The sequence below is a fragment of the Haemaphysalis longicornis genome, unplaced genomic scaffold (genome assembly GCF_048455015.1).
Source record: "Haemaphysalis longicornis isolate Haplotype H1 unplaced genomic scaffold, Haemaphysalis longicornis Haplotype H1 scaffold_8, whole genome shotgun sequence".
In the NCBI taxonomy this organism is placed as follows: domain Eukaryota; kingdom Metazoa; phylum Arthropoda; class Arachnida; order Ixodida; family Ixodidae; genus Haemaphysalis; species Haemaphysalis longicornis.
The window spans coordinates 54,814,979-54,833,746 of record NW_027526445.1 but is presented as its reverse complement, the minus strand read 5'-3'; the positions used below and the strand labels follow the sequence as shown (position 1 = coordinate 54,833,746).

Genomic DNA, 18,768 nt, shown 5'->3' with positions numbered 1-18,768 from the left:
GCCAAACCTTCAAACACCGAAATCACAAATGAAGAGCGAACCCACGGGGCAATTTTTCGCCCAGTAAGGAAAGGCAGATCTACGACCGATCAGAATGTATACCGATACGTGATTTGTGAGAACAAAATATACTACTGTACTCCTTCCTCGTGCTGTTCTCTTATTTAGAACCGTTCCGTTTTCGGAATTTTCAGGTAACCGTTTTGACACAGTGGAAGCGCGGATTCACTCATGCGCAGTGTGTCCAAAAACCTTATCAGAGCTTTTCGGTCGCGCAAGCACTCTATGGGGAAATAAATTAGTACTTTGACAGTACTTCATTGGTGCCACTAACAAACTTTCACTTTCAAAGAATGAATGAAGCTCACACTAACGCTTAAGACGAAAATAGCGAAGCGATACACAACCTTCAGCACCATCACGACGGTTTAAGTCCACGATTGCAGCCGATTTGCTTCTTCGCTGCATACGCAACTGCCTTTACTCCATCATTATTGCTAGAAGTGCGAGCTTTGTTCATTTTTTTGGCAGTGATAATCATCGGACATAACCTTGGAGGGGCGTACGCTATGACCTGTCTTTCTCGCTACGAGAAAGTTTGGCCACGATTACGGTGAACGCTGGTCTTTTTTGGGAGGCAATATTGGTCAATCTCCCAACTGGGTATGCTTGGCTTGCAAACCTGTGCCGAGGTTGTTGGGCGGTGACCGCGAAGCACGCACGCACGCACGAGCGCTCGGCATTTTCTTCTTTTTTTTAAACTGTCGGGCAGTCGCCGATTTCTGGGATAATCGCCCTGAGTGTGCGGGCTTGGCTTTACAAAGGTGCACAGGGAATGCTGGGCGGTCGTCGGGAGGCATGCACACACGATATCTGGGCGAGGATGACTATCACTACATTGCATGGTTCCCTGCCCACATGGGACATGAAATACACGAAAAAATCCCCAACGCCAGCGAGATGGCCAACGACTGTGCGCGTGAAATCACCCGCCGTGGCAGCGTAGGACGCTCGACGACCAGTGATTGGGAAGAGTATAGAGATTCACTACAAACTTTCAACGAGGTCACGGCACACTACAGCTAGAGAGAAAGAAATACCCAGCCTCGCACCCTAAGCTTTAGCGATCACAATCCGCTGCCTTTAGAATGCTCTGAACATTCCGACATGCTCCTTAAAACCACATGCTCTGGCAATGCTCTGCGTTACCGCGCTGTGACTTTATAGCAGAAGAAGAGTGGGAAGAAGCCCTACACAGTGAAGAGTACGTGACTCGACCCCGGGCTCTCCAGATTGCTTGCGAGAGAGCGGAGGAACAAGGACTTCCGCCCCCTGCGCAAGTGCGGCCCGCGTCCGCAGGACGTATTCACTAAGTCTGCCACGAATTTTCTGCACCTCAATAAAGTTCTCTGTCTGTCTACTTTGGTTTTTGTTAACTGCTGGGCGGTCACAGCGAGGCCCGCGTTCACGTGCACGAGCTCGCCAATTTCTTGGTATTTGTAACTGTGGACACTAAAAATTGCGATTTGCTAAGAGCTTCCCTCTAAAAATTCACGGTGTCTTCCTGTAGTTGTCATCGAAATTTTTCTTGGAGGCGATCACTCGTATGTTCCCGCTTAACGTCCCCAATTGCTGCGACGCGTCATGCTGCGGTGAGTGCAGCTAGGTATGTTTCAGCCTAACATTCCTTTTGAGGTTGCGGTGGCCCGAAGTGACCCCTGACGCGTAACCTTGTCGATCGGTACGAGAGATCGACCTAAAATGAGTTTGACGTTGCCTGGCTCGCAGTCCAGATAAACTTTAGGGTCACACAAGGTTTAAGCTGTATCAAGGCCTAACAGCATACCTACTTAGTGGGATTGGCCAGTGACAATGACAGACAGAAGCCGTCAGAAGCTCATTGCCGATACACGAGTTCTCATTGGGCTGCGGCGTCAACACACCAACCACAATTGTCACGCATCTAAAGGATTGGAGAATAACAGGGACAGCTGCCGGCAGGAGCTCAGGGCCAATTCACGGCTACCACTTTGGCGTTGACGTCATCATACCCACGCACGGTATCCCCTTTACCCACTCAAAAATAATTGGCCAGTGATGATGACAGCAGCGGTCACACGCTCATGGCGGATTCACCAATTCGACTTGGCTGCCACTTCAGTATATCCATCCACAGATACGATTTCGCAACTCAACAAAAATATTTGCTTACGCACTTGCATGCGGTAAAAATAAGCTTAGGTGCCACTGTAGGTTCTTTGTCAAGAAACATTAAGCAAGAATATTGTTGAAATTCGTGGTACCAGTCGTAAAACTTGTGGGTTTCTATTTTTCACACACTAGTTATTTCCCACCCCGCAGCCATCGCGCTCACCAAACATGCCTTGCGAGCGCCGGCTGCGTACGGGTCCGTTGTTTGCGGAGACAAACAAAGGCAGGAGGCGGCGAGGGCAAAACATCAATGGCAGCATTTATTGCAAAGTGCAAATCAAATACACTGCATACAGACTAATTGTAGGCCATAAAGGTAACACTGTGAGCGAGGCATTAAACAACGCTAGAGATCGAGATGGTTCGACTCACCGATGGCATACCGGAGCAGCGGAGCGCTGCGGAGTGCGAGCGCGGTTGCAGTCTCCCAGCTCGCCCGGACGCGTCCCCTTGTGGCGCGTTCCCCAGGTCAGGACCAGCGCGCCAAAACGTCCGCGCGCTACCGGATCCCCAAGACAAGAGAGCGTCGTCTCATCATACGACAACCAACACCGACTAGATTCGACAACCCAGCAGACCTCGCCTTTTGGTGGCGCTAGTATCGAGGAAGAACTGGTTCTCGGGTAAGGCAGAGGGGAAAAGGGTCAACGCCTCCACCAGGGCGACAACAAACCGTCCGGTCGCTGGCGCCCTCCCGTATCGTTCCCGTCGCGTGAGCGAGGCGCGTTGTGCGCCGGCCGTGATGGGAAGCTAGCCAGAAAGGGGTTCGCGTGAAAGTCGCGATCCCCACAAACTTACAATATTTCTTGTAGGGACACGGGTATCGATAGCAGTGGGCTCGCCTCTTCACACACTGATAACCGACGGGACGAATTTCACGCTGAAAAAAAAAAGACAAAAAGAAAATCTGTGTGAATGAAGACTACATGGAAGGAACAAAGAGACAGTTCAGATGGCACACATTTTTTCTCACCGTACTCGGTTAAAAGAGGTCGGAACTGGAACGGAAAGGTATTGATAAGTAAAGTAGTGTACACTAGCCCAATCCTTTATCAATATCACGGGAGTGTCCACCGTTCTGTTGATAAGCGCCGTATCACAGAGTGACTGGGCAAAAACACGACGAGTGTTGACGCAAGCGCACTACGCACTGGCTGCGCGGCCGTCGTCTGCCTGGGTCTTCTAGAAGCTGAGTGCAGCCCCTAATCCTTTCATTCCCTTAACACACTTCTTTGCATACTAGCCCTCGTCGTTGTTTACGAGAAGGCCTGTTGCGCCAATGCCTCATAAATTGCTGAAAACCCCACATTTCGGAGCTTTCTCAAGGAACGCTTAGGCTGCTGCTATTAGGTACTCTCCCCCGCCGCTTACATAGTGGATAAAGTCCTTTCGCGTCACCGGAGACACTCAAATGCGATACGCTCTTCCCCCACCCTTGGTGGTTGCCCGACTGGCGGCTGTATCGTAAAAGGCGTGTTCCCACGAGGCCAAGGGTCGGCGGGAATGGGGACTGTTCCCGCAACCAAACGGTGCTTATGGCAACACGACGCCAACGAGAACTCGCCAGCGCGTCAGTGTCAATCTCCACGCATACTGAAAACTCGCTCGTGGAGCAATGAACGTTGCAACGCAGAAACAGGGAATTCAGTGCAGGGATCATTGCCCAAAAACAAAGAATTATACTAAAAAAACATGCACTATGTAGGATTTTTACTTCCGATTTGCAAAACAACATACCTAGATCTCGAGGCTACTCGGCTACAAGCCAGCGATGGCACAGGCGGAAATGTAAGGTATATAACGTCTAGCCTGTTTACATATTTATGTACGTTTCGCATTTCAGTAAGCTTTGATGACTATGTCTTGTATAAAGTCCATGCAGTAAGCTTCCCCCAAATTCTCCCAATACCTCATGTCTACCGACTGCAGTCCTTAGACGGGAAAGCGTTTGCAGATGCGTGGCCGTGCTGCTGACCGCTCTGATAGTTCACCCAACCGCAAAAAAGGGCTTACCGAACCTTGGTTTTACGCTGTACGATGAAAGGTGCGCCTAATTTAATTCTTTACAACCTACATTAACTTTGCTTACTCTTCTCCTGCCTTCAATTAGCCTTAGATTTTCCTGCTAGCGTAGCAGAGAGCGAAGCGTCGCATGTGCGCTTGTGCAGCGCTTGTGTGGAGCGACCTGGAGTTAGAGCTTGATACAGTGCACGAACTAAAAAACGAAAGGCACGTTATTCCTTGCACAAATGTGTCGTAGCTTAGTTTCCACAGAGTGAACCAATTACGACGACCCGTCGGCGGCGGGCGGACTTAAGGCTGGGTGGACTGGCTCTGTCGGCGGGTTGGCGACCCGTGCAGTAGCGATGTCAAGCCAAGCCACCTTTTTTTGACGTCATACGAAACGACATTGAAAATGGGCGAGGATACAGAGAGGAGGACACTATTTTCTAGTTGATGTTTCTACTGAATAAAGTCCCGTAAACGTAGCGAGAGTGGTCGAAACATTGCCTAGGGACTGGAGGCTACAATTTGCACATGTAATCCCGCAATGTTTACAAATCACTTAAGCGTCTCTTTGAGGGCCAGACACACGTGCGGCGGGCGACGCGCATCCACACGTGATTTTCCTTGCTACCGAACCGGTTCAGCCTTCATGCGTGCCCTGGCTGCCACCGGACGGGTTTCCAGAGAGTAATAAAGAGTTTTAGCAGTCCGTATGCTCCGGCCGTTCCGTTCGTTACGTTGGTACCGGGTTTGCCGGGACCCGACTGCGCATGCGCGCGCATGTACCGGGTTCTTTCCGTGTAGTGAGACGGAAAACGTGTTTTAGCACTCCGTAGCGACGTACCGTTCGTTCCGTGTGACGGCTGATTAGCCGAGTTGTAGCAAAAATCCACACGCTAAAAATACGTAAATAAACAACGCAGTTTCCCCTAAAGCATTGCAAATATAAAATAAATCGCGCTCGGCCGGACGCATTGTGAGGCAGGGGCAGCGGCGGCGGCGACGGCACCAGAGCGAGTGCAGGTGACGAAATGTCGTGCGCCGTTCAAGTGGAGGAATGGCCTTGGCCTTGCCCGATTGAAGCGCTAGACACATGTACGATTGGTACACGCGATTCGTATGCGACTGATCGTTACGACTGTCACCACGACTAGTCGTACGCGTGAATTTGAGACACATGGCACGATGCGGGTGTGCGACGCCTCGTCGGCGCCGCTCCGCCCACTGTTTTTGCTCCATGGTCAACTACGACGATCGCTGAGCTGAATTTGTAGATTCCGCGCGTTTGTACGCAAGACATGGATAAAGCAGGCAATCGTGAAGCGTTTTCTGCATCGGAAACAGTCCGCGCACGCGCCGGTCGCGCCTGCCAGCTCGGCACACTCAGCGGCTCGAACCGGCGCAGACCACGGTAGCAACCGCTTGTCGGTGCTCTTCCGAATCAATCTGATCGCTAAAACGAAATTCCACCTTCGAGAAAGTAGGTGTTAGTGTGGTGAAAAATTGTACTAGGCATTGTTCTCAGGGCTTATTTTAAAAGCGGCGATCAGATATCTGCCGCGATGCAAGCCTGCTGACCGGCCGTGGATGCCGCGGAGCGCGGTGCGCCGAGCGGCCGAGAGATGGCGATACCTGCGCGGAAGCATCGAAACAGGCTACGCAGATGTCTCGGTCACCGATCACTCAAACGGCAGTTGTAGCTCAAATAAAGTTTCACATGCGAGAAAGGGGATGATAGTGTGGTGAAAAGTTGTGTTACGGATTATCATTCGCAGTTGCACAGATAGCGGCGATCAAATATCCGCGAGGACGCTAAGCCTAAAGTTCCCTACACCCGAGCCGACCAGAGCAACGCAAGCACGCAAGCCGGTTGCGGGCTCCGGATACGGTAACACGGAAGCAGAGCGCCGGAAGAGACGCCGGCCGCGTACGGAACAAATGGCGCATGTGCAGTCGGGTCCCGGTAATCCCGGTAGCAACGCAACGAACGGAACGGCCGGAGCATACGGACTGCTAAAACTATCTATTAACGCGTGCGAACACGAATCGCTCTCACCTACTATCAAACATAAAGACAGTTGAGAGTAATAACTCGTGTTCGCTAAAGTTTAATGACAGTGTAGTGCGGGAGTACTGCTGAGCTTTTGAGAAGAGACAACCACTTACCCGGCAAAGCCTTGGTCTCGGTCGGCCAGTATCCTGGGCGCCATGCCCAAGATGGGAGCCAGTGGCTGGCTTCCCATTCCGAAAAACCGGGAACTTAATCTGAAGGTCTTCCGAGAGAAGGATAACTTGCCACTTCGTTTGGATTAGGCAGGTTAAACGTGGATGGCCCGTAGCCAGCTTTGTACTGACCGAAGCATCCGCTGAAGCCTGCAATAAAAAAAATTTTAGTGTTCATTTATTTAAAAACGTCTAAGGCCCTTGAGGTGATTGTACTCTTAGGATCTTCGCTACTGAAGAACGCATATAACAGTGGTACACACAGGATTACACACCGTGAGCTGTGCCTCAGTGCAATGGTAGGTGGTAAAAAACGTTTATTTGAGCTTTAGGGGAGAGGGAAGGGGAAGTGGTCAGCCTCCCATGTCCAGGAGGCCGCGAGCCCGCGCCGATTCCAGAGCTCGTTTCACCAGGGCGAGCTGCTGCTCCGGTGACGAGCTGGTCAGAGCGGACTCCCACTGCTCAAGGGTGGGGGAGTGAAGGGGGGTTGGGTGCTGCGGGCAGGAGAAGACTAGGTGGAAGGTGGTAAGAGGAAGGTCACACGCTTGGCAGTTATGGGGGAATAGGGATGGGGAGATGTGTGAGAGAATCGTGTGATTATAGAAAGTTTCCGTCTGAAGGCGGCGATAGACATAGGCTTCATGTGGGGTAAGGGATGGGTGGGGAGGAGGGTACCTTCTTCTGTTGTTTGTGTAGTGGGAAAGGATGGAGCTATAGGTAGAGTCCAGCGGTGTTAAGGTGGTGCTTGCAGAATCTGGACGTCCTGTGGTATCTAGTCTTGCAGAGGGGAGTGCCCGGTTGAGGAGAGCGCGGGCTGCGGCATGGGCCGCTTCATTCCCAGCAAGACCAGAGTGGCCAGGGGTCCAAACTATTGTTATCTCTATTTCTTCGGGGAGACAGTGAAAGATGGGAAGAGCTTGAGGGGGTGCCAGGCCAGCTTGATACCACCGGCATGCTTGCTGAGAATCGGTGATGATGGTTACGTAGGGCTGTTTTTGGCGGGTGGTGGTCGCATGAGCGACGGCGAGTGCCTCTGCTGTGGGAACTGGTAGCTGCTTGTAGGTGGCTGCAGTGGCGAGATGGCCGGTAGAGTCCAGGGTGACGAGGGTGGTGTGTGAACCGTTGGGAGTATGGGCGATATCCGTGTAGCGCGTTTGGGCGTCGGTTTCATACCGCCTTGTGAGTGTTCTGACACGAGCTTCTCGCCTTCCCCTATTGAACGTCGGATGCATATGTTTCGGGATTGGGGCGACCCTAAGCCGCTGGCGAATGTGAAGAGGGATGCGTTGAAGTTCGTGAGTTGCAGACGGGGTGGACCGCCCAATGGTGCGAAGCACGTTCCTGCCAGTGGGAGTAAGGGCCAACCGTTGTTGCTGTGAAGTTCGTTGGGCTTCCAGAATTTCACTGAGGGTATTATGCAGCCCAAGTTGGAGTAGACGCTCAGTAGAGGTGAATGTAGGGAGGCCCAAGGCAGCTTTGTAAGTTTTGCGGATTAGGGCATCCAGCTTGGTGGTTTCTTGGGGTCTGAGATTCACAAACGGAGTTCCGTAGGTGAGACGGCTGATCATGAGGGCTTGGACAATACGGCAAGTGTCTGGCTCTTTTAGACCGTATGCCGATCCCCGGATTCGGCGTATAAGGTGGATGAGCTGGGAGACTGTTCGGTGCAGTTGGGGGAGTAGGGCAGAGCCTGAACCATCCCAGTGGAAGGGAACGCCTAATATCCTGAGCGTGGTAGCTTGGGGGATAAAAGAGCCACTTATGGTGACCTGTGGGTCAGGGGTGGGCGCAACCGGGCGGCCTCTTGTGCGGGCGCGGAGGACCAGTAGGGCGGACTTAGATGGCTCGCAGGTCAATCCCCTGGGCTGAAGGTAAGCAGTAGTGGTGTCGACTGCTTGCTGAAGGATGTCCTGCTGTGCACCGCTAGAGCCTTGGGTGGTCCAGAGAGTCAGATTATCAGCGTAGAATGCGTGGCGTAGGCCGGGAATGGCTAGCAGTTTGTCAGGGAGGTGAAGCAGAGCTATATTAAAGAGAAGAGGCGAAATAACCGATCCTTGTGGTGTTCCCTTTGCCGGGGTGTGGAAAGTAGGCAAGAGTAGAGGGCCGAGTCGGAGTGTAGCTGTTCTTTTCTCAAGGAAGGCTTTTACAAAGCGAAAGGTATTTACGCCGCAGTTCGTGGTACTCAGGTTTTCCAGTATGGCATCGTGGGTGACGTTGTCAAATGCACCCTTGACGTCGAGGGTTAAGATTGTTTTGGGAGAGGTGCGGCTCAGGTGGTCCACCACCTGTTCCTTGAGCTGCAGGAGGACGTCTTGAGTGGATAGGTGTTGCCGAAAACCAAACATTGTGAAAGGGTAGAGGTTGTGGTCTTCCAGGTATGCGGTGAGGCGCTGATGTACTAGGTGTTCGAAGAGTTTACCGATGCATGAGGTCAGAGAGATTGGTCGAAGAGTAGTCGGCGTCAGTGGCTTGTTGGGTTTTGGGATCAGTATGATGTCCGAGTGTCGCCACTGCTCAGGTAGAGTTCCCCCCTGCCAGTGATAATTGTAAAGTTCGAGGAGATCTTGGAGTGTGTCCTCGTCGAGATTGCGGAGAGTGCGGTAGGTAATATGGTCCTTTCCTGGGGTGGTGTTGCGGGTGAGGCGGGCCAGGACAGCTTGAAGTTCAGTGAAGGTAAAGGGGGCGTCTAGTGCTTCGTTAGCTAGGCCCGTATAGCATGTGTCGGGGATGGGTGGGTAGGTAGTAGGGTCGCCAAAAAGATGGTCACGGATCGACTTGAGGAGTTCTTGAGAGGGGAGAGCGCTGTTGCGGATTAGTTGATGGATTCTATGGTTTGTGTATCTCTTAGTATTGGTGTTGTCGAGAAGGGAACGGAGGAGATGCCACGTTTTCTTTGAGTGGAGAGTGCCTTGGAGCTGATTGCAGAAAGAGTGCCAATTTTGTCTCTGGAGATCGGCGGCATATGCTTGCGCTTGCTGGGTTAAGAGGGCTATGTGCTTTTTAAGTTTACGGTTATGCTTCTGCCGTTTCCAGCGTTTAGTAAGACTACGACGCGCGTCCCAAATGTGCATAAGGTGGGGGTCGACTGCCGGAGTGCTGTCGGTAAGTGCGATTTCTTGGGTGTGCTTTTTAACCCGGTGTTCGAGGGCCTGGGTCCAGTCACTTAAATTTTGGCTTATTGCAGGGAGAGGGGTTGGATCTTCACGGAAGGCGGACGAGTTAGTCAGGCGTGCGGTGCCCGTCCGGGTCGTTTTCTTTTTGGTTGGGAAGCGAAGGGAGAGGAGATGATGGTCACTGCCGAGTGTTTCGTCGAGTCGGGACCATTGGATCCTGGAGATGTTTTTAGTGAATGATAAATCAGGTGTGGTGTCTCTGGTAACACTGTTGCCGGTGCGGGTTGGAAAGGTGAGGTCGTTTTGGAGGATCAACTGGTGGTTCTGGGTGGCGCGTAAGAGGGCCGTGCCTTTCTTGGAGGCATAATGGTAGCCCCATGCAGGATGTGGGGCGTTGAAATCTCCGAGAAGAAGTAAAGGGGCGTCCTTGGACAGGGATGCGGCTTCGTAAATCAGTGCCTCAATGTTGTGGAGGTTATCAGATGGGGGACTGTAGATATTCAGGATGAAGATGCTGGAGCCAGTCGGCCTTGTGGAGATGAGCTCTACAAAGGTATGAGGTACGGTTTGATTAAGACAATGTGATTGGGCCGGATGGGAGTTATGTACGAAAGTGGCGGTGCGATGCTGGGGGTCTTGCGTGAAGGCGGTATAATGCGGTAGGCGGGGGGTAGGAGTGTTGGTCTCTTGCAGGGCAATGACATCTGGAGGATCTTGTTTGGTAAACAAGTCTAGCTGGTGTCGCTTGTTGTTGAGAGAACGGCAGTTCCACTGGAGTACGACGAGGTCGGTATCCGGGGGATTAGTCATGGTAAGGGTGATGTTTGAGTTTCTTGGGTTGGTGAGTCGAAGCCAGGGAGTTCTGTATGCCTTGGATGGTCTGCTCTAATTTGTTTTGTCGTTCAGTTATTGCCTGGATGCCACTACATATGGGGGCCAGAGTCTCGGTTTGTGATGCTATCAGTTCTTTTATGGCTTCCGCTTTTTTCGTGTCAATGAGTGCATGAATCTGTTCAGGAAGGGGTGCTGGGGGGGGTGGCGGGGCTGGGAGGGGGGAGGCTAATAAAGCGTCAATTTTGGCTGTTAGAGAGGCGAGTTGTGCCTGGAAACGTTGCTGCTGCTGTTTAAGTTCAGCAATAGCAGCGGAGTACGAAGGGTGGATTGGTGGTTGGGGTTTTGGGGGGGGGGAGGGGGGAGGGAGGGTGAAGTTTGAGCAGTGGGAGTAGAGCGGAGAGCATCTGACCAGCTCACCTGCGGTTGGATGGCGTTCCGGTCTTCAGGGTGGGCAGTCGAGGATTGGGCTTGTAGGGCTGGAAAGTCCTGCTCGTGGTAGGCCAGCGGGGTCTGGCCGATTGGTTGGTATGGGGACTGGGCAGGATGGCGGAACCTCCGTGTTTGGGGAACCGGTAGAAAGCGTTTGGGGCATTCTTTGTTGGCAGTGGCATGGGGTCCATCACACAGTTTACACCGAGGGGCACAGGAGTGGTCCGGTGACGGGTTGGCGATACCACAGGCCGGGCAGCGTGGCTTGTCGGGGTGCGGGCACACGTCTTGACGGTGCCCTATCTCACCACAACATTGGCAAGTCTGGGCGGCACGGCGGTATGGACGGCAGCGCACCCTTTCACAGTCTAGTTTAATATAGTACGGTATGCGGAGTCCGTTGAAGGTCAGTAGAGCTGATCTCGTGCGACCCATGAGGCGGGCGTGGATCAAGTACGGTCTGTTAGCGGCGGTGAGCTCAATGAGTTGGTCCTGCGTGATGCCCTCGGGAATGCCGTGAATCACTCCACGAGCAGTGCCCGGAGGGGGCTTCATATAGGCAGATACTGCATAGGTAGTGCTTCGGAGGGTAATGCGGTGAGTTGGGAGAGTCGATCCGCGATATTTGGGTCAGGGGTGGCAGCTACGAGGAGGTTTTGGGCTGGCTGTACTTGTAGTGTGACAGTCGCACGGAAGAGCGGGCCGGGGATCTCGCTTGCCGCGACGAGGCTGCATACCAGGTCACAAGCAGGCCAGTCTCCGACACGAAGGCTGTCATGAGGTCGGATGACAGTTATGAAGTGGTTTGGCGGAAAGCGAGGAGGCGGTATTTTTCGTGCGGGGACGACAGTCTTTCACTTTGAGTGGAACTGTTTTAATTTCTTTTTATTGCACTGAGGGGACGGCACAAACGCTACAACGACTGCCGTCCCCTCAGTGCAATAAAAAGAAATTAAAACAGTTCCACTCAAAGTGAAAGATGTCCGAAGTGCAGAGCAGTGATTCGCTATAGAGACTGTGGCGTGGTTCTCCGCTCTTTGCTACCATACCCCACGCTCTTCCCCTCTCTGTCTCACGTCTCTTTTGAAGAATTGAACAGAGATTTGTTTAATGCCATTCAATTTTCCCGCCTTCGCAGTGCCGGCGCGGCTTCTCGTTGGACAGCATGCATGCTTTTCTTTGTCTTTTGTTTTGCCTGGAACAGCACAAGCGGGAAGTCTGTTTTTTGTGCTTGTTCTCATGTCGCACGTGCTGCCTTTCAACGCCATTTTGAACGCGTAGATTGTTATTCTTCCACAGTCACTTTTTTACCAACCAACCCGGCGAGCATTCTTAACTAAATGAACGCGTGGGCTGCGGGTTAATTACATACCCATATCTTGCCTTAAATGTACTTGCAGGTTTCTTTGCGCTGAATAATGCGGACATGTATGACAAGGGCCGGTGGTTCCAGGAGTTTAGAATGGTTCGGCGCGCATAAGCCTCCGGTCAAAGGTATCCTCTTAACTTTTGGCCGGAGGTCCGAATCGAGTGACAAAATTGCACGTTGTTTTATGGAGACGCGCGAAGAACGCGTGTTGTTGGTTTGATGCGAGTAGTCTTGCTGGGGCGGAGCCAGGTGAAAACTTCCCGCCGCCATCAGCAAGAGGTGAGTTTGTGGACGCGGTCCTTGAGCAGTATAGGGCCCGGTCGTTCGGGGCTGAGAGTAATAAATGAAGGGTCAACCAGCTCGCCTGGGAAACCACTTTCCCGTCCCCGGTTAACGGCAGCCAGGAACCTTAGCACTCGACCCCCATCACTCCAAGACCTCCGCCGCGATCCTTTAACCAATAGGTGCGCCCTGATCTACAACCATCAAAACACGAATAAGTGCTTTATAGGCAAGCGAAACTGGGTACCCTCTTAATGACAGCCAGAGTGGCACTCTACAATGGTATGCCTAATTTGCCATCCAACTCAACGAAGAATACCTAAACCGGCTGGTAATTTTTCAATAAAGCAGGCTTGAAAGGACTAAAACACAGCATGGGTTTTCAATAGCACCTTAAATATTTTCGGCCTAACTGTGTATTTTGTTCTGTTTTTCCCAAGCTAAATAACCGCCGTAGTTGTGTTCCATCCTAGATATCAACAGCACGCTCGTAACATATGATGTAAATAAAAGGAGCACCGGAGAACATCTCGCAAAGATGCATGTACGGCACCGTTGCGCGCGTTGAACGCTTGCCGCACGCTTCGGCCGCTGCCACAAATCATGCCGCTCGCTCGGAGCACCGCGAAAGGCGCCGACGGGTGCCATATTCGAGAGACACGAAGCGCCGTGGCCGAAGTCCAGAAAACTGACATGCATTGATGAGAATAGAACGCGCATGCGCCCTGTGCTATATCGACAGCAGGCGCTCGGCCGTAAGGCGTCGCACTTATAGTTATCGCGCACTGCTGCCTTGGTCCGATGCATTTTGTGACCGACTGTAAACTTAACGTTACTCTTCGAGTTCTCAGTTCGTTAACCTGTACCCGCACACGAACGCAAAATAAGTATGGCGGTGCTTCGCACGTCGTTAGGCTCAACCTCGGAGTTTACCCAACGTTAAGAGTAAATCTGGGTCAAACAGCGTGCCCACTCCACTGAATTCCACAGTTACGATAAAAGCATGTATTCAGAGGCTCATGACCTACTGAAAAGTTCTTATTGTCAGCGACGTGAACGTACCCGCCCGCAGAGAAGCTTTCGCAACTTAACGAGAAGGGATCCTCGCGCACTGTCACATCGCAAGGGAAAGGTTTTCTGCCCTCGTAACGTTTTTGCGAGATGGTCACAGCCGCTAGAAAAAGCTCTAGAACACTTACTTTCTTGTCGCACTCAAAGAATAAAAAACTTCACTTAGGCTACTTTCGTTTCCTTAAAAACTGTTGCATGTTTACTTAAGGTCTAATGTGGTTTGTTTACGATGTATGTCAAACTTTGTATTGTCAAATCTAAACATTTACATAACAACGTGGTTTGTTTACGATGTATGTCAAACTTTGTATTGTCAAATCTAAACATTTACATAACAACGCTTGAAAAAAAATCTGTTCCTTTGGTTGAATTTTATTTTCACGTTAGTTATTACTCCTGTACACGCCGTACTAGCTCAGTAAATACAGCTGTGCGCTTCTGTGTACCCAATCGTGCGACCGATGTCTTTCAGCGATCAGTGTTTTCTGTTGTAACAAAAAAATGCGTTCGTTTTGTTTAACATTGGAACTAGTAAAAACATCCAAGTGATCTAAATTATTCGGTCTCTGTCGTGGCTAAGTAGCTTAGGCGTTGTGCTGGTCAACTTAAGAACGCGGTTTCGATCGCAGTGGCGGCGGTTGTTTTGTAGCGTCAGCCACACTGGCCGAGGTTGAGCAGTATCGCGTTGACCTTGAAGGGCCGTGCTGCGCAAGCGCGAGGAGCATTGGATTGGATTGGATTAAATTGGATTGTATTGGATTGATTGGAAATCCAAATCAATTGGAGTACGGGTGTGTAGAGAATTGGGTCTGCACATTTGCCGGTCTGCGCATTCCAGAGGAGTGACGTCATAGCCGCGGCAGACGCCCTGGCACGGGCGCGTGCCGAGCTGTGCGCCTCCGTTGCGCAGTAGGCAAGTCTGACGGTGCGCCGTAGCCGCTTGACAGCCGTTTCGCGTGGCTCCTGGACAGCCGTGCTGCGTATGCGCGAGGAGCAGAGACTGGACTGGACTGGACTGGACTGAATTGGATTGGATTAGACTGGAATGGTTTGGATTGGATTTGAAATCGTTTTAGCAGGAGTAAGCATGATAATCAGCTAATCCTAGATCCAGAGACCTAAGAATAACCAGCTGAACCTTAGCTCACGCTGCGTATATCCTGGCATAGCCGAGCTAAGCCACTGCTAATTTTTATTAGCCGGTTGGAGAAAAATAAAAAACGCCTGGGTGTGGAGGTTTCCGCGAATAAAAAAATTCCATACAGACGAAGTTAGTTCATAGTGCTCCACTACAGCACACCACATATTCCAGGTGTCGCTCCGGCCCACAAAACGTCTATAATTTGGGTGTTTCGTTAAACGAATTTCTAGCACTTCCACACGGTGTGCTTGGTTTGATATGTTGTTTTGGACTCAATACACCATCCTTGAGTGTGTCGTAGTTATGGGGTCTGGGTAGACATATAATTGTTGCTTGAGAGTTGCGTTGTTGCTTAAAAGCATCATAAAGACTACATACCCTCCTGAATAATTACAAAGATGCAGCTTATGATTATACGACTGATCTCGATTCCGGCCTCAAAAAAAGCTTGTTTTCGCAAAAAGATCACGATACTGAAAAACTTTCAGATTTGCCGCCTCAAACGTCAGCAGTGACTTGATTGGTGACATTGCAAAGAAATCAGTTTACGGATGGTGCATTGTATTGCTAGTACTTAAGCGCTGGGATGGAACAGAATCAGTGGTATCAAAAGCATTTAATAATCTTATCCTTTCGCGGTTGATTTTTGTTGGGGCCCGCCAGTCATGCAAACTAGGCCCTGTGATGTCGTACGGGCAATGCGAGAAATTTACGAGTGAGTCTCTATTTTTTCAGGTGTCCTGGTTGCTATTTGAATCACTTATTAGAGGCTGTGGCAAAACTGACGTATTTGTTATTCCTACGTAGTAATCTTTCGAATGAAGCAAACATGTGCTTTTTGAGAAGGTGGGGCGTATAGTAGTCGTCCCGAGCGTGCTACAAATGCAATGGTTACAATGACGTACCATTACCTACCAGCTCCGCCTACCATAAGACGGAAGGAAATAGTACAGATTTGAAGGCGTGTAGACAACACGTGCAAGCCACAAACAGAGTAGTTACCACTTTTAATAAAGGATCATCATCACCAGCCTATCTACGCGCACTGCACAGCAAAGGCCTCTCCCATTAATCTACAATTATCCCGGTCCTGTTCAGCTGCGACGAATTTATCCCCGCAAACTTCTTGATCTCATCTGCCCATCTAACTTTCTGCCGCCCCCTGCCAAGCTCGCCTTCTCTAGGAATACACTCTGTTACCCTTAATGACCAACGGTTACGTTGCCTCTGCATTACGTGCCCTGCCCACGTCCATTTCTTCTTCCTAATTTCTACTAATATGTCCTTAACACGCGTTTGTTCCCTTACCCACTCCGCTGTCTTCTTGACCCTTAATGTTACACGTATCATCTTCAGTTCCATTGATCGCTGAGTCGTCCTCAATTTAAGTTGAACCCTCTTAGTCAGCCTCGAAGTTTCTGCCCCGTAGGTGAGTACCGGTAAGATGCAGCTGTCATACACTTTCTTCTTCAGTGACAATGGTAGGCTGCTATTCATTATCTGAGAATGTCTGCCATATGCACCCCACCCCATTGTTATCCCTCGAATTATCTCTGGCTCATGGTTGGCATACCGGGTCACAACGTGGCCTAAGTAGATATATTCCCGTACCGCTTCCACGGCCTCGCCACATATATCTCAAACCGCTGTGCTGTCCCGAAGTTATTGATCATTACTTCAGTTTTCCCCATAATATTTTAAGTCTTACGGTTCTACTATGTTTGTGCAGTGCGGTAAGCATGCTTTGCAATTCGTCCCCCGAGTTACTTAACAAAGCAACGTCATCAGCAAATCTGAGGTTACTGAGGCATTCTTTATTAGGCCTTACTCCCACCTGTTCCGAATCCAATGTTCTGAATACTTCTTGTAAACATTCTGTATGTTTGCCCAAAGCTATTGAATGGGTGAGAAAGATATCTCATGAGAATCACTCCTTCTAGGTTAACGAACGAGTTACGAAGGTGCCTGTTTCAAAAATGAAGTTTTGTCGATACTAACTGGTGCGTTCTGCACAGGCTCACGATGTAGGAAAATTTAACGAAGCAATACTTACCCGTCACGAATATGGCGACGCACAGTGCCGTAACTTGAAGTTTCATGGTTATAGGACTCACGGGGCTCCGAAATTCGCGGCTCTCAGTTTTATTTGGGAATTGAAAGGTTTTTAGTGGAGATTGCACCATAGATGTGAATCTGCAACTGCCGCCCACGCTCCCATTGTATTTGCCGTTTCTTTGCGCTGGATGGCCCAATCGGTAGGAGAGTAGGCGCAGAACAATGCTGTTGCCTTCATTTAAGTGGAACCTGGTCCGGGAGCCCCGCTCTTGCTCAGCCCTGAAGATATCAATAAGAAAAACAAGTTTGTTTTCAGAAATCTTATCTTTGGAAAGGTTTCACCGCAATTTTTATTTAAAGTTGCGAAAGGAGAAGTCAGAATTATTTATGCTGAAAGTGACGCACGAAGCGTTTTCCAACTACTCCAGGTATCTATAATATTTTGCTTTTCATAGAAAAATAAATGTCGAAATTCTGCGTGTTGTCACGGTGACGCTTGGCTTCACTGTCTATTGGCGTTCATAGTTGGTTGAAGAGGTAATTGCAAAATGAGAGATTCCCTGTACTATTTTGCATGCCATGTGAAGAGGTTGAAAACGCATGGTAAAAATATTTGGAACAGCAGGTTAGAAATTCGCAGAAGTCGTTGAAGAGCTTCTGTAGTGACTGACGTAAGGGATTCATAAAGTGCATCGTCTCGCTTTCGTCATTTTGCATTATCTTGGAAAACGTTTGCGTCATCTTAATTGTTGGAGCCGGAGGCTTACTTATACTTTTAACCTCTCGTTGATATGTAAGACGTGGGGAGGGGAGAATTTGCGGAGGCAATTTTGACTTCTTGCTAGGGAAACTGCTCAGGAACAAGAAGTAGGACATGTTTACCGAAACCCCAGCACCACGCCGGGCTTGTGTGAACGGGAGGTCATCAGCCTACAATGGAGGAGGTGTTCCTAACGGTAAGAGTGTAAACGACACCTCTGCAACGTCGATTCTATGCCCCATACTGCGCTCATCACCCACCCCAAAAACATCACCTCCAAGTAAAGCATTCTTAGCCATCAACTACTGTGGGGGTTCGCAGGAGCTTCGAGTTTGAAATTCGACTCATCTTAATAAAATTCAGAGGTTGGCACTTAGCGGCTTGTCCACAAGTACGAATTTCGAGGAATACGATTGTTTTTACAAGTACGCCTACTATAAGTACGCATAAACAAATTGACCTTCGGAGATTAACAACCGAATGGATTGTATTTTTTTCTCTCGAAAACGTCTCCTTCAGCAGTGCCCTTATCGATGTTCAGATACGGAGAGTGTGAACGCGCAAAACCAAGTCAACGGAGTTCTTACACAAGACGAGATCTACGTCCTGTACAGAGCAGTGAAGCTTTTGTCAGAGGGAAAGGGAGAATGACGAATGCTCTTCTGCTGGATTACCGCAAGCTCAACGCCACGACAGGGCTCGATTACACTACCAACTTGTCTCTTTATTGCTACCTTCGTTGTCCCCGTCCATGACTTCGAACTGAAACGTTTTTGGGTGGCTTAACCCACTTGAAGGTGACACTGACGTGAATTTTTCAAGCTCCCGTTTTTGCTTGCACTGTGTAGACTGGCTCAAATTAGCACACTTTTCATCGTTTATCCGGTTGACAAATCGGTAATTATTTTACAAAGCGCGAAAGAAGAAAAACTACCATGCGCGGTTTGCGGCGGCCGCACAAACTAAGCTGTGACGTTGGGAGGAGGGTGCGCCGTGATTGGACGATGCCCAAGGTTAGCAATCAAAGGAGTTTCGGTTTCGGTCTGTAAAACAACATGTTTGACATTCGATGGCGTCGTTGGATGGGCATTCTCAATATCCCAGTTATCGTAGTAACGCGCTTCTGCCATGTTCTCGGCTGTAAAATGCATAAGATAAGCCTCCCAGGACGGCTTGGAATCGTAGCATTCACTATCTGAGGCCTACGCAGTGCATGAACGCCCTCCGCGTCCCCGCAGACGCTCAAATGCATGCGCTTTTCCCCCATATTTGG

General features: G+C 50.2%; 1 long non-coding RNA gene across 1 annotated transcript in view; it reads right to left on the bottom strand.

The window, feature by feature from the left end:
- Positions 1-17,008, bottom strand: part of LOC144149741 (uncharacterized) — a 32,085-nt gene extending 15,077 nt beyond the window's left edge. The window contains exons 1-3 of the long non-coding RNA XR_013318352.1: positions 16,734-17,008; positions 6,385-6,591; positions 3,010-3,091 (exon numbers count right to left, since the gene is read on the bottom strand). This is a non-coding gene — a long non-coding RNA (uncharacterized LOC144149741). The remainder of the gene's footprint in view (positions 1-3,009; positions 3,092-6,384; positions 6,592-16,733) is intronic.
- Between the last annotated feature and the right edge of the window lie 1,760 nt (positions 17,009-18,768).